We start from the raw sequence: 15850 nt of genomic DNA on the forward strand, positions 1-15850 counted from the left end.
TTGCCAAGAGTATTCACAGGTAGGAAGGCCCATAGGTTAGTGATGATTTATGTTGCCTGTTTCCTCTTGCTTACTGAGGAGGTCTTGAACAGTCTTTACATGAGCACTACCGGCGTCGCTGCACGTCCCGGACCCTCATCTGTCTGTGCCAAGAGGAGCACACGTAAGCTATAGTCCCGCTGCAGGAAATGCTCTCTCCGCCCCACAGAACTCTCCCCACCCGGCACCCGGGAAGCGCACGACACGAGCTGCGCTGTCGGAGCCGTGCTTCGGGCAAGGGCAGGTGCCGGGGCCGGGGCCGGTTCCGGCTGAGCCCCCCGGGGCTGCGGGCGGGGGGACGCGGCGCCGCCGCCCTTGCAGTGAGCGGGGTCCGCTGCGCCATTACTGAGGCGGGCCTGGGGCGGTGCGCGCGTGCAGAGGCGGGGCGGGGCGGTGCGAGCCCCGTCCCCACGAGCCGGCGGCAGAACCACAGCCGCGACTCGCAGCCGGTCGCTGCGCCCCGTGCGCCCGCAGCTTCGGCACCGGCCTCGCTGCGGCCCGGGCGGTACCTGGTAAGGCACCGTTCTGCTCCCTCCTCGCTTCCTTTCTCCTTCTCTGCACCTGCGCGGGCCCGCCGGGAGTTTCCTGCCGAGGGGTGCCGGGCGGGCGGGGCGGTTGCTGTGGTGCCGCGCGGCGCCCGCCCGCTACTCTAACGCTTCGGGTCCCGGCGCCGCGGCGGGAGCCCCTCCTGGTGGCACGGGGACGGCAGCGGGGCCCGGCTCCGGCCGCTGGGGCTCCGCCCGGCTTGCTCTGGGACTGGCTCCGCAGCGCCCAGGAGCCGCTTGTCGCGGCTTCCCGGCTCTCCGCCAGGCCCCCGGCGCCGCCGGAGCCGAAACTGGGCTGTGGCGTGCGAGGCTATTCAGTAACAGCCTTGGTCATAAATGATTAACTGCTCACCCCGGGAACGGGGAGCCTGGGCTTTCCGGACGCAGCCGTTTATCCCCGGCTGTCTTGGCGGCCAGACGCGCTGAGCCAGCGGTATGTTTGTTCCTGAAATGCCGCCTTACGTTTTTGCATGGGCTGTGAAACGCTGCTGCGAGTGCTGACATACCACAAGGCAGGGACGAAGGTTGCTGTGCCCTAGTTGCTGTTTTTGCACAAATCCAGCCGTTTGAGGGTTTGTTTTGTCAGCACGAAGATGAAAGACCGCTGAGGTGATAAGGGGAGTTTGGTTTTGTGCGTGTTTTTTCGTTTGGGTTTTTTTTTCCCGTGTGTGTGTGTGTGGGGGGGGGGGTTAGCATTCCTTTTTTACTGTGCATGAGAAATTTAATCATTAGGCGTGGAAATCTTTGATAAGCAGTGGCAGCTGGCAATATCCTTTTTTTCTCAGAGTGCAATGCTTCCTTTGTTGAACTGTAAACGAATAGTGTAGGCATCTTCCCCACCCTCAGCCTCATCATCCTGAGATGTGAATCACCTGTACCTGCAGATTTATTTTCTTGAGGAGAGCTGAGAGGCACCACAGCAAATCCATCTTTTTTCATTCCAGGACATATTCCCCTGGAGTGATTTAGTTGATTCCACCTTGAAAAACATGCTTCAAGGCAACTAATGATCTTCTGTGGGAATTCTTTTCTGTTAACTTTTAAATTTGGATTGCTGGTTTCTGCATGATTCATCTTTCTTCCATTTCTTTGAGCTTCTGATAGATTTTCCAAAATGTGATGATTCAGGGAAGGTAAATTGCAGACTTTATATGCAGCAGAAGACTGCTGCATACAGAATGTCAGGGTTAACTAGAAACGCGTTTGCACTGGCCATGAAAGAAATCCTGGGTGATCACCTGTTGAATGCCGCTAACTAGAGTCTTCAAGCTGCTGTGAGCAGGATACTGTGCCCTTGCCACAATTGTTTCTGTGAATGTGGTGAAACTGTGTAAATGCAGAATAATTTCCAGGTCAGAACAGGTTGATGCATTTGGTGAGGTGCCATCACAACCTGCTGGAGCTGAATGCTGCCGCTCGACTGAGCGCTCTCCCACTAATTGTGTTATGGGAGTTGAAGGAGTTTGGCCCTTCAGGAGACCAGCAGGATCTGTTAAAGGTAATGAGACACTAATCAAGATAAGGTTTGTACTGTGTCAGGTGCTGTATAAACATGTAAGAAGGTAAGGTCACAACTCTGAGAAGTTAACGATGTAAGAAAGTCTTATGATTAAGATGAAGTAAATTAAGTACCCTTCAAAATGTTCTCAGGGTTATCCTGAAGTGAAGGGTCTGTTCCCAAAGTCCTTACGCCCAGGCAGGTGTCTGAGAAGGAACATGTGCATAAGAGCTCCTGTTTTGTCTGACATACTGTAATAAGCTTAAAAATTGAACACAAGCATCTTCTGAGTACTTTCTGTGTTGAGGGAAGTTTGCATCTAGATCAGTTATTTAGTCCTTCTTGCTCAAAGAAATGGAAATGAGGCTATGTCAGGACACCTTTCTGCCATTTCCTGAATTTTAAGGAACTACCTGTCCAGTACAGAAATCAGTTTAGGCCTATTTTGAAAAGAAAGCACGACAACATTCCAGTGGCCTTCAGTGTGTTTTATATCTTTGAGTTTTCTTCTGGCAATGGTGGAAGCACCAAAGCTGTGCCTGTCAGCAGCTGTAGGCAACCTGTGTTTGGTATTAACTTCCCTAGGCTGTTATATTCATGTTCCTTTTCACCCACATGTGTGGCCTCTGTTGCCATTCTGGGAACTGCTTTTCCTAGTATCTTTTCAGGGCCCATGTCTTAGAGATCTTTAGTCACTGTTAAGTAATGTTAGTCATGCATAAAACAAAATCCTCAATCATTTTCTCAAAACAATCTGGTGTGATGCTTTACACATCTGAAGGGAAGGTCAAACTCCACTTTTCACTGCTCACTGGAGGATAAAAGTAAAACTGTGTAACAGTTTGGATCAGAGGACCCAGGAACAGTAAGGCTTTGCATAAAGATCAAGGGAAGAAAAATAACTAATAGTTAACTGTTAATTTTAGTTAACTTGTAGATAATATTAGGGATTTTATTGTCTGTATTACTCTGGGGAAATATGTCTCCTCTGTCTTCCATGTTTTTCTGCACTGTTTCAGTCCTACAGTTTCTCTCTTTTTACCTTTTCTTCCTTCTTCATGTGCTTCACCAGCTTTCTCACTTTTTTCTTCTTCATGTACAGGAATGAACAGTGCTGAGATAGTTAACTTTGATAGCAAAGTGCCTTTATTTTAGTCTGGGCACCTTCCCTGCTAATAGTTGTTTGGAAGCAACACTTCATAGCATTATTATATCAAAGCATTTGGCTCTTCACTGAGACTAGCAGGTGGCTGTGCAGTTCATGTCTCTTTGCCTTGTTTGTTTCTGAGTCCCTTGACCTTCAAGAAGGTGGTGGCACATTGTTATGCCTCTGCATTTGCAAGATCTTTTTTTATAGTCCTGAGGACCTCTGGAGGACTGTATGTTCATGTTTTACAGAGTTTGAGATGATGGGTGCATAGTTACCTTGTATTACTTCCAATACATATTTGAAAGAGGCATCCTGGGCAATTCCCACAGCAATGATTTTGGCCCTGGTAGTGCTTGTCTTGTAGCATGCTAAAGACCAGCTCCTTGACAGATTAACTTGATGGGGTGATCAGAAGAGCTAAATCCAGCTGGTACCTTGACCAATGGTGTGTGCAAAATACATTGCTTTTATTTCATGAGGAGTTGTGGCAGCACAAGGGATATAAATTCTGGGATGCAGAGAGAAGCTGGAGGGGTGAAAACTGACATTTTTTGACTGTTTAGTTTCACAGTCTATGGGTGGAACAGACGGGTGACGAGGGCAAGTCTGACAGCTGTGACTTTTCTTTCTGAGTGGAAGTAGAGTAATTCCCTAGTTCTGGATATGGATTAGAAGAAATCTGGTTTTGGTTATTAGCCCCCACTGTCTTTCCTGCTGAAAGTTTGTCCATGTGAAGCTTGTTTAGAAACTCCATAATGAAATCCTGTGTGCAAATCCCATTTTGGGTGTGTGCATTTGTGTGTAAAACCTGAGAAATGAAAATGTGATTGGGGCAGTTGGAGAAGTAAAACATTTCTTCTGAGAAGTTGTCAGCAGATGTAAGCTACTCTTTTTTTTTTTTTTAAGAGATTTCAGGAGGAGACTTCAAAATTCAAGAGTCAGATGTTGGTTTCTCAATGTAAGAAATGACTTCTTGTTGACTAGGCCACCGTATACTTTATGGGTGATGGCTCTATTACTCAGTTACTAAAGTCATTATTAAGCAACAGTGACAGTGCTTTCACTTATTCTTCCAGTGCAATTATACTTTCACTAGAACTCGTACCAAAAAAGTTTCTGATGATTTTTTGTTTAGACAAGGCAAATAGCGTTGCAGACCCTAATTGGGGTTTTGGAATAAAGTCAAAACTCTGCATGTGTTTTAAACATCTTGTAAACAACAGTAATACAGAATCCCTCCCCATCTTCTTATAATACGAATTAGAGACTAATCTAAAAATATACTTTGCCTATACACAGCAGGAAAGGACTGTGGCATAACATTTCCAAAGCTTGGAAATGCCTTGGTAAACCAAAGCTTGGTTTACTCTTAGCTGAAGGTATACAGTTTCTTCAAAAACCATGAGTTAGAAATGAATTTACAGTACTTTGTGACTCCTTGTCCTTTTCCTTCAGACAAAAGGCCCTTTCAATCCATTGTGGAACAGTCACTGATTTTCATGTGGTCATTCAAAAAAAGGATAGTGATTTGCCTTCATAATAGGCCTTTCAGTACTCTCTCTAGTGGTTTGTTGACTGAAAAAAATGCCTATGGCTGTGTACTGTGTCCAGTGTTTAAATTACTGATGAATCTAATTTCCCAAGTGTTGAAAAGTTAAGAGTTCAAATGGCAAGGAAGCCTCACCTGTTTGTGAAGACCAGTGTGCTGCTGCTCAGAGTTGAGGACAGATTTTGCCCTCTGTAAACTGATACAGTTTTATGTTCACTGCTTGAAGGTCTGCTCTGTTTATTTCATTTTTTTAAGAAACCTGGTGTTTCTAGGAGCTGTGCTTCTAAGAGGGCTGATGCAATGTTACTTGTTTGTGCTGTGCATGGCCAAGATGACTGAGTAAAATTTCTTGGGAGGTGTCTTATCCTTGAAAGCTGTGGGTGTGTTTTGAGTTAGCATTAAAGAAGCTGCTATCACTGTTGTGTTTACAGCACAGTCTGACTGTGGTGTTATCCTTCTGTGTTGGTAAGGCCAACCTGCCTGGCAGCATTCAAAATAAACACCCCACAGTTGGGGCAGGTAGACTGGTGGTTGTTGTTCCAATGTTATGCAAAATCCATGCATGGATTTATGATGTTTGACCTGAATCTTTCTTGGAACAGTACCAAAAGATGTTTGTGGTATGAGACATTTCTGAATGATGGTAGATCTTCAGGATCCTGGTTGATTTTGTTAGAAACCGGTGCAGATCTTGAAGGTTCAGTGCAGGAGTGTGTGTCTGAGTATTCTTTGTGGTATTTTATGGCTTTTATTGCTGAAGACTGATGCATGTTGACAGCTAATGGGGGTGGCAAATCAGGAGTTAAGGCTTTCTTAGGTACAACTAAGGCTGGTTTAGGTACAACTGCCAAGAAAGAGTATTTGGGTTCTGGATGACTCTAAGCTCAAGCAGGTACTCAAATGGTCATTTCGGACTGAATCACTTTTAGTAGTATATAAAACCAGCTTTTAGTATGTACTGACCTACACCCATCCAATTCATGGCTTTCACTTCTGCACTAGACTTAAACTATCCACTTAGTGTTTAAATTACAGTGCTGTGTATGGTTTTCTGTGTAAAATTAAATGCAATAAAAGCCTTGCATGTGCTGTCTGGGTGTGGTGGTACTTCTGGGTGGGAATGTTTCAAAGACTGTGCTTTATAGTAGTGCTGGAAATACCTGCAAATCCCAAATTGTCATTACTGTGTTGATGCAGGGGAATAACTGTCTTGTGCAGTAATACTAGCTTGCACAGATTTTGATTTAGTGATCTTTACAACTCTGTCTGGATGAAATGTTGCCTTTTCTGTAAGTTTGTTTTCCAATAATAACTTAGTGCTGGCTAGAAATTGTTTTGACTGTTTTTTAAGCTGCTGGCATGAAGTTGTGCTTTGGTGTTTAATATCAGAGCTTGTGCTCCTTGTTCTGAAGTTGATGAGGAGAGGGATGATGTGGACATAGACTGCTTGCACAGCATCCTTCTGTTCCTGCAGCTCCTGAGGTTTTCCATGTACTGCAGCCACTTTGTTACTAGAGTGAAAGAAGGCAACCTCCTTCTCATTAAAATCATAAAAGAGCTAGAGGGTTGCTTCCTCCACAATAGCCAAATTATGTTGTGTACAAATGCAGTGGGAGCCAGAAATGATTGGATGATTCCTTTGGCCAACAGAGAAGCAGCTGTTCCAAAAAAGATTCAGTCTGTGTTAGGTCTATTTGCCAATGGTGCCCTGAAGAGGTCTGCATTGTGAGGCAAATACAGATGAGCTAGAGCAGCTCCTGTATACGAGAGGCTTGTAGTAGCAAAGAGAGTAGAACACGGTGGTTGGAAGGAGCCTTGGTGAGGGAAGAAGGTCAGGGAAGATCCCATGGGCTGGAAGGAGCTTTGGCAGTAGGAAGGCACCAGGCTTTTGCTTAGGTCTGTTTAGATACCCAAGTGTGAAAGGGGAAGCTTGTGAGGTGAGTTGGGGGAAAGGATGGAATTGCAGGGAATATCTTTTCTGTGATGCTAATATAAGATCAGGGCTTCCCTGGCCCCAGTTGGGTTTTCCTCAGGTTTGGACATTTGGTTAAAGAACTGATGGAAATGGTGGGCTTACTGCAGTTCATATGTTATGGATTTACAGCCACATTCTGTTATGCACTTATGTCTACTGAAATCCACAAGTACAGAGTTTGGGCCATTATCATTGCTTCCTTGTCACTCAAGCAAAAAAAGAAGTTCTTCCTTTATTATCTCTTCCTGAAACCACACACCTGTCTAATATCCATGCTCTTGTGCCTCGTTGGCTTACATATGCTGTTTCTTTACCAAATTGCTGGTGGATTGGAAGATTTTGAGGAAGGCCAGAGAACATTGTTGGTATAGTCGATTGCGATAGCTGCTCTGACTTTTTTCAATGTGGTAAATATTATCTTATCCTAGAAGAAGTAAAATAAATATCCAAATGATGATGATCTGGGGAAACTTTGAGCTGAGTGGACAATTAACTTTACATCAGAAGAACTCTGACTCTAGAGTGTTTATCTTTGTGTGAAAGGGGACTACAGAGAAAGTCACCATTTTTCTGGCGCATGCCAAAGCATGAAATCCTCAACATTGGTGGAGTTGCACTTTTGTGGTTCTGGTGTAAAATCAGTATCTTGCCTTATGTAATCTTTCTAATATTCTTTTTGCTGTGTAGTTGTATTTTACATTAAAAAAAACAAGAATATGGCATGAGACACAGCTGTGGAGCAGGCTGCAGCAGTGTGCTGCCTTTCAATCCATTAGTCCTGTGTTTATCTAGTGCTCAGTCCTGAAACTTCTGGCAATCCTGTTAGAAGGTTCACAGTCTACAGAGTGTTTTGGGGTAAAGGGTACTCTCTAATGTGAAGTGTTGTATTTTGTAGTAAAGACTAAGTCTACAAAACCAAGGAAGTTTTGAACAGGCATTTTGCAGTCTGGAAGGTCTCTCTGCTGTTGCTTCCTCCGGCAACAGATGTTAGCGTACAAAAAAGTAACCCATGACTCTTTATCAAGTGGTGTCAGTGCAGTGGACGGAATTAATATAAATGAACAAGACAAATGGAGGTTCCCGTGTTAGCACATTGATATGTTACGCTGTACCCAATCCTGATTATTTTGCACATTACAGTATAGATTAGGAAAGGTTGAAAACATCTAATTGCCTTCCTGGTGTTGGATTTTCAGAGGTGTTGAGTGCAGAAAGTTTTAATTGGAATTGTGTGCAGTCAGGTCCTCATGAAAATCATGCTGTAGGTGAATGGTGGTACCTTCCAAAGCATTTTAATGAGAATTGCTAAAGAGCAAAACCAGATTTATTAAGCTCTAGCAAGGGGCTTGTTAAATGAAAGAGGGATCATCTTACGATTGCATGGACTATTAAACTGCAAAAAGGTTACTCATTACCATTGGTGCATCATCTTAAAGGAATGAAGCAGTGTAAATGCAATCATTAATTAAACTGAATAGCGCACCTTTAAACTATCATTCACTGTTTTAAGTGAATAATATCGTTTTCCTTTTGGAGAGCCACTCAGCCTTAAAAGATTCATTTTCTGTAATTAAAAAAGAAAAACCTCAAGATGTCTGTTTGTTGTCATAAGCAACAGCAATTTTGTATCATGGTATGATGCTCATTCTGGGCTGAACTAAGCCTGCTGAGCACTGCATCCTCACTGAGCTGCCTGCAATGTCAGAGCCTGGCTCTTCAGAAGCAGTTTAATAGACGGAAATGGTCAAACATCATGATAGCAAGAGCTCTTTTTTTTGCGGTGCCAAAAGACCTGGGCAGGGACAACTCATTTTGAAATCTTGGGCTACAAGGCAGGAGCCTGGTGAAGGCACTTGACCACACTTGTATGAGAGTGAGGCCCCTGCAGAGATGCACTCTGCATGACAGGCTTGGGGAACTGCTGGAACTGCCGCCAGCTGGCAGCTGGGCTGGTTTGGGATGGCTGTTGCTGAGTGTGCTGGTTTTGCTGGATTTTCATCTTTAAACAGATTTGGTACCAGACTCCATAAAAGGCTTTGCCTTTTGCTAGTTTAGGATTTTTATGAGAGGGACCTCAGGGGCTGTTATGTGCTACATTTTTGGACATTTTCAGTTTGCAGTACTGGCCACAGAAAAGAGCGTTTGGAAGGAATCTGCTGTTAACTGAAATGGAAAATACAGGGATACACAGGCTCTTGAACAGCAGATGGGCTCCTTAAGAAGCATGCCATAAATTATTAACTCCATGTGTTAGTGCAAATGTAGAAAACTACCTGTTCATGGGTTAAAGTTTAAAAGACTCGACAAAGCAACACCACTTCTTCTCTACCCCCAGAAAAACTCAAATCACAAAAAGCCAACCATCCCACACACACACTACACAAATGAACTGTGAGTAGTTAAAAGAAACATGCAGAGAGCAGTAAGATGGTGATGATGGGATGGGAATGTATCAGCCACTCATATTCAGCACTAGCTGAACTCTGCTACACTTGATTTTTCAGGACATATGATACATTAAACTTCTCGTCACCAAAATGACAGAGAAGAAAAGCACCCATACAAAGAGTGCGTCTTTCAGAGCTGTTATAAAAATGGTCCTGCAATTCTGTTTCATATGCAATATGTATGTAAAGAGTAGTGGCAAAGCAACACCTTGATCTCTGGAAGTTTATCTGTTGCAGATAAATGTTAATTTATTAATTTCTCTTGTGGCATTATTGCTGTGGAATTACTGTTCTAGTAAGGAAATAATTTGTCAGTTTTTAAGTTTGTCTCTTGCATAAAATATAAAAAAACACATCTGAACAGTGCTTTGTTTTATTGGCTTAAGTAGTATTTACTAAGCAACCTGGATTGCAGGTCCTGCTCAGCTCTGGCTATGTTGCCTACCTCATCCCGGCTCCCTTACTGGGACTTTACCTTAGTCAGATTTTGGGTGATTTGATTACTTTTTGGGGGTTTTGCTTGACTTTCTTTTCCCAGTGGCTCTCTATCTTATCCTCCCATGATAACATATTAGTCAAATTTAGGTCAAAGTAGTATCCTAAGGAGAGGCTGTTTCCAGAAGTCTTATCTTACTTAAACACCAGGTGTCTGAGAGGGACCAGCAAATGGTATTTCTAGTGAAATGTTAGACTTTATATTCTAGTACCAGACTGCCTTCAGGCTTTTGAATTTAACACATTATCTTTATTTTATATAACAAATAATAACTATAGATATATTTAGACTTACCTGAAGTTTAAAAGTTTTTCTTAAATTTCTGTGATCATTTTACTTAACCGTAAGGCATCAGTGCTGAAGGCAGACTGTTGCAGTGGTTTCATGTTTGTCCCTTAATGGCCTAATGTTGAGTATTGTGTTGTATAATGCTTCAAGTTTCACATTTTTGCATTTCCAACATGTTTATTTTTAGGGGTGGGAATGGACAGGTCACTTGTGTTGCAGACTCCTCCAAGTTTTTCCTTTATTCCTGCTTTGTGTTGGAAGTTCTGACAATGGTCATAGGGAATTGGGTACAAAATTGGCCTCTGATACAATGAAGAGTGGCTGTTTTGGTTTTATCTGCTACCCTTTTTAAAATGTAAGAGATTAAAATAATTATTTGCCTCTACCACCCCTTCATATAACATCCCTTGCCCAGATTAAAAGTATTTGTAATGAATTAAAAACTTTCTTAAAAAACAGTCATGTTTCTTCTCGTGTTTTGAAGGTCTTCTACTCTAAATAGGAATTGAAATGAAAATTTTTAAAGTCTGCATTTTTTTTTTCTTTCTTTCCTTTTTTCTTGTTCCTTCTTTCTAAGCTCATTCCTGGAAATCACATCATGTAGCATGCACCTGACATCCCATTTCTGATCTAGTGGGTCTCATAGTCCTCTAGGTTTGTCAGCTCCCTAATCAGATCCTGCTGGCAGGAAAGAGGAGTAACAGCAGTGGATTTTCAGCTGTGCTTCAGGCTGACTTGAATATGATAGTTCACTGTTAGTTTGTTTTATGTCAAGTGAGGCTTTTCATTATATATAAGGTGTGAAAAGTTGTAATCATTTCACCCTTGTTTTGTAACTTGGTAATTCTGCTTTTAATTTACAGCTTTTACCATGTGCTGTAGTCCTGTCATACACCAGGAGTTGCTTGTATGAGTTCTCAAGTGTGTTGTCTTCAGTAATTAACTAGGAGCAGAAATATACTAAGGTGGCTGAGATAAATTTTATTTTATAACAGATTTTTAAACCTTTGTGTTACTACAAATGTAGAAAGGTGCCTGTTTGTGGATACAAGGTGGTCAGGCAGCGTGCATATTTGAAATCTGCGTGTTAAGGTATTTGACACATGAAAGCTTCAGTTGTTCGTACTGAGGACTAGAGTTAAAAGGATGATGCTGAGTTGATTTTATGGGTGATGTGAGCAGAACCTATACCATGCAAGTAGATCTGTGAAAGTCGGGAGACTGTGGAAACACGACTAAAATGACTGTAGTGATTTTTATTGTGACCCCTCCCCCTTCAATTTAATCAGCAAAAATCTTAAGAAATAAAATGGAAAAACAACATCAATGTACTGTGAGTTTTTAAAGCTAAACCAGACAGAAGCCTGATAGTTCACAAAGCAAAGGTTGTTTAGAGATGGTAGTTTGGCCCTATTGCATGTGCGTAATGTTTTCCTTGCAGTTTTCTGTTAAGTGTAACGGTACTTTTTTTAGTGCATCATAAAATATGCAGACTATGTCTTGTGGGTGAGTGGATATTACTGGAGCCAGCTTTACTCTCAGTATCTCCAAAGCACTTGGAGCAGTGGTGCCAAGTCATACGATGGTTTCTGAGGCTCAGTGTCAGCAGTACACACGTTTGTTCTTAAGAAAGTAAATACAAACAGGAATTCTGCAAAAATGGTCCATACAGAAGGTGCTATGCCAATAAACTGAGGCAGACTGATTTCCTTTAGCATAGAGTCTGAGTTCACTGAACTCATTCCAGATTTGTACCAGCACTCACTTTTATCCAAACTCATTAATAAAAAAGAAAACCAAGCTGTATTTTTGCTTTATTTTAGCCAAATTCCTTTGTAGGTAAATGAGTGACATAAGTGTTTCAGCTGAGGCACAGACCAAAGTATTTTAAATCATCAAAGAAATGCTAAGTTCCAGCATGAGAAGTTTGCTTCAAAACTTTGGGGACTGTTTTGTTAATTGTATGTCATTCCCATGAAAAGGCTGCTTTGACGCACAAATGAGTGTTTCGTGGAACCTTCTGTCTGAGGCCTGTGAGAGCTCTGTGTGCTTTCCTTTGTGATGTGAAATACCACATGGGAGCAAGATTTCATTTATACTCATGACTGAGTCTGACTAAGATTCCCCTGGGTAATTTTGCGCTTCCTTCCTATTAAAACTTCAAAAGAGTCTAGAGTTATATTTACATTTGTAAATTGATTGTTATTCATTTTTGTTCATTATGATCCCATTCTTGGAATTTGTATGCAACAAGAAAAGAGGGTATTTCCCCATTCTAAATGGTGAGAAAGAACGATTGTAGTTTTGTGTAAGAAGGAATGTATCTAATCCCAGGAGCTCTGTACTATAAAACATGCTTCATGTTGTGTTCAGCTCTTGTAGGAGCACCAGGAAGGAGAGAGGAGTGTGAAACTGTTCAGTCAGTAGCTGTCTGGTAGTTCTCAGTCCTTTCCAGAGATCAGGCCAACTAGGATGGAGTTTGGCGGAATCAGACTTGAGGATCCTGTGGCCGCTGCTGTTCTAGACCCTGAGTAAAGTGCTTGCTCACCAAGCAGGATGACGTTCTTGTTCTGATGGGGATTCCAGTAAGGATTCCTAGGAGATGCTGTCTTGTTCTTTGGACTTCATGTCCACTTACACTGTGTAAAGGGACACCCAATACTGTCATTATGATATGATGTAGTGTTGATGGTAAGTTCTGCTTTTCACATTCATGATGTGATGTTTTTTCACAAGCACACAGAGTATCAGTAGATAAGTCCCCTGAAGCCCCCTTATCTCTGTGTCTTAGTGTAACTTGGAAGGGACACCCTTAGAAGTCTCTTACTGGGGCTTTTTGATTTTAATATAACTATATTGTGTTGCTTTTGGTACTGCTGCCTTACCTGTGATATTAAGCTGCTGTAATGCTGTTTACAAAATTGCAATGTAAACTCAAGGTCTGCAGCCTTGCTGTATTATCCACCATGCACTGATTATGTTCAGTAGATGTCCTTTGCCTCATAAAATAATCTCTCATCCAGTTAAAAGCATGAGCAGTCCTTGAAAGTTTCTCCTAGCAGAGAGCCAGCAAGCCACTCAGACGTATTTTGTCTGCCTGCTGCTGATTTGGATAAGCAAATAATTTTAAATTTTAAAAAAGAATAATTTATATTGATCTCTTTCTCAGAATACGATTATATCTTGAAATGTGTATAAAAATACAGACATTGGCTTTGTTATTAAGAAAATGTGTATTTTGGGTTTGGAGCAGTTTAAAAATTTGCTTTATGAAGTTCTGAAAGAAAACCATTTGGTGGACTGAGGGCATAACTGATATCACTGGTGTTCAAAATATGAAGTAATGCTTCCTTCAGAAGATTCTGTCTTTTGTTGGGAAGGCTGAAGACACTACATGGGGGATGTACCAGTTTGCAAGCAGTAGTGATTGCTCTTGAATTGAAAATTAGGTATTTGAGCTGTAAAATGCTTAATTGTTCTGATTTGCTAGAGATGAATGGGACCATAGGTTTTGCCCAGAAAATAACATTGTGGATAGTCTTTGCAGCTTAGTTACAGTCTTTATGATTGTCATTTGGAGTTAAAAGGTGATGTTCTGTGTAACATACTCCACTTTACATGGGTCCACAGTGAATTTTCTAATAAATCTGTGGAGGTTATGTTGAACTTGTTAACACTTACCCTGTCTGAGGCACAGTATTTTTGAGTTCCCCAGCCTCAGTAAGGGGAAGCTTTCCTGGCAGATTGACCTTTTACTGTGCAAAAATGACAAGTAAAACTCACAGTGGAATCCAAGTGGCAGCAGAATTCATTTCAGAGGAGGGAGTTTTCACATGGAGGCATGGAGAGTCCACACACTGTACAGAATCTTTTTGTCATTCTCTTTAGGATCTTGTGAGCCCCAAAGTGTACAAAAATGGAGATGGAGCGCTCCTATAGGCGTTGAACATATCCTGGCTCATCAGGGTATCAGCAGTTGTCTTAACCAATGCTTTCCAGCTTTGTGGTGTTGCTTGGTTACCATCATTCCCACAACTCTCAAATAAAGCAAAGCAAATGTAAAAAAAACCTGGTTTCTATTTATGGGCTAGGTTACTAGATCCAAACAAAACAGAATTGTAAATCCTCTACAGCTTCTTTAATGATCGTTTCTTTTCCTCAAGTATTCCACTTGGCTACTCACAAAGGCTTTCTATTTTAAATATGGGGTTTTTTTTCAATATACTGGACTATTTCAAGGATACTGCACAAACTCATTGCATTCAGAAGCTGGAATCCTGACGGGAAGCAAGGAATAACAAATAATGGCTTGTGTTTCAGGCAGTCTTGCTAACTCCAGCTGGGATACTGCCTTTTCTGATATACTTTATGTGCGCCCTCAGTTCAGGGCAGGGAAAATGTCGCAAAGCTTAGTTTGGAATGTGTTGAGGAATATTTTCTTTAGTAATGGTAATAATGAGGAACTGTCATAACCATTTGGCTGAAGATCTCATGTCATCTCATGTCATTTTGTGAATATATCCTAATGTAGCTTCGTAAGGCCTCTCTTTCCCTTAGGGGGAATAATTTTGGCATGTGGGCTCAGGGAAAATTCGCCTCTTAAATCAAATTAGCAGATCTTGACAAAGTATGCTCAGAGAACTGAATATAGCATAGGTGTCTGGCTGGCTATTCTGTTGTCCTGCTCCACAAAGACTTCTGCAAAATGAAAAGTATAATTTTTCTTTATCACCTACAGGTTGAAATGGATAGCTATTCTGTTGATTTGTCACAGTTGAATATACATTTCTTTTCATGAAGTTAATTCCCCAAATAAGGCATCTCTGGGAAGATGTGGATGAGTTTCTTGGTGAACGGAGAGCTTTCCCTAAATCTACTAGGGTCATTAACAGTATATTTAGAGTTGGTTACTGAAACCATCTTACTGTTTCTGAGAGTGGAGAAACTTAAAATAAATGGAGATATCTGAGTCAGCCAGAGACTGAGGAAAAAATAAACACATCCAAGTAGAACATTCCCAGCTGTGGAAAAAGCTATCCCCATCTATCAAAAGTATGGAAAGTATAGGAAACGGGCAACAATTCTGCGCTGCTGAGTGCGGCGTTATGCTCATTGTCTGAGAGCTAGTGCTTTAGTGGGGTCCACAACTCAGTCTTCTAACCATTTTGGGTTTCCAGTGGGTCATGTTCTTCTGACAGTGGTCTTTTTAAGAGAGATTTCTCATCCGGTGTGTAACTGCGATGTTGAATTTTCAGTGTTATATGGCTCGTGTGTCTGTGTTACAGGTCCATTCCAGCTTCAGTTCTGTCAGTAGGAACTGGATTAGGCCCTTAATGCTTTGGGAGGAAAATGTTGACTGGAATTAAGTTAGGAGGAATAACAGACTAAAATAATGACAGATCACTGTTGGGAATAAAGGTACTTACAGACTTCTGCATCCGGGCTTTTTAAAAAATGTGTATCTATAAAGAGTCTGAGGCCCATCTTGATGCTTTTGCTCACAGCAAAGTTCCCACACAACCAGGAAGACCTTCATAGGCTAGAAGGACTGGATATTCAAGTCTTTTAAAATGTATAGATCATAGTAAACATCAGAGTTGGTTTGGTTTTTAAACCATGCTATTTCATGCTGGCTGAAACTGTGCCAGTGAAACTGGCTGAAAGTGGTGCCAGTGGTATGTCTGATTGCATTGCTGGTTCTATGCTATGAGAACCTTCAGGAACAGTTTTTCCTCTTGACAAGACTACACAGCATTTGCAGGTTTTCTTCCTTATTGCAGCTGTTCTTCATTTACTGTAGTTCCCTCCTGGACCAGTGTTGAACATAGATCCTCTCCTTTGCCCTACTGTGATATTATTCTCC

At 41.8% G+C, this 15850-nt stretch overlaps 1 protein-coding gene across 1 annotated transcript in view; it reads left to right on the plus strand.

Annotated features, from left to right (window-relative positions):
* Positions 1–443: 443 nt before the first annotated feature.
* Positions 444–15850, plus strand: part of SPATS2L (spermatogenesis associated serine rich 2 like) — an 84095-nt gene continuing 68688 nt past the window's right edge. Inside the window, exon 1 of the mRNA XM_062619708.1 lies at positions 444–551. The gene's annotated coding sequence lies outside the window, so the exon portion shown is untranslated. The remainder of the gene's footprint in view (positions 552–15850) is intronic.

Source organism: Pezoporus occidentalis, unplaced genomic scaffold, assembly GCF_034315485.1.
Source record: "Pezoporus occidentalis ecotype Australia unplaced genomic scaffold, CSIRO_AGI_Poc_V1 ctg213, whole genome shotgun sequence".
In the NCBI taxonomy this organism is placed as follows: Eukaryota; Metazoa; Chordata; class Aves; order Psittaciformes; family Psittacidae; genus Pezoporus; species Pezoporus occidentalis.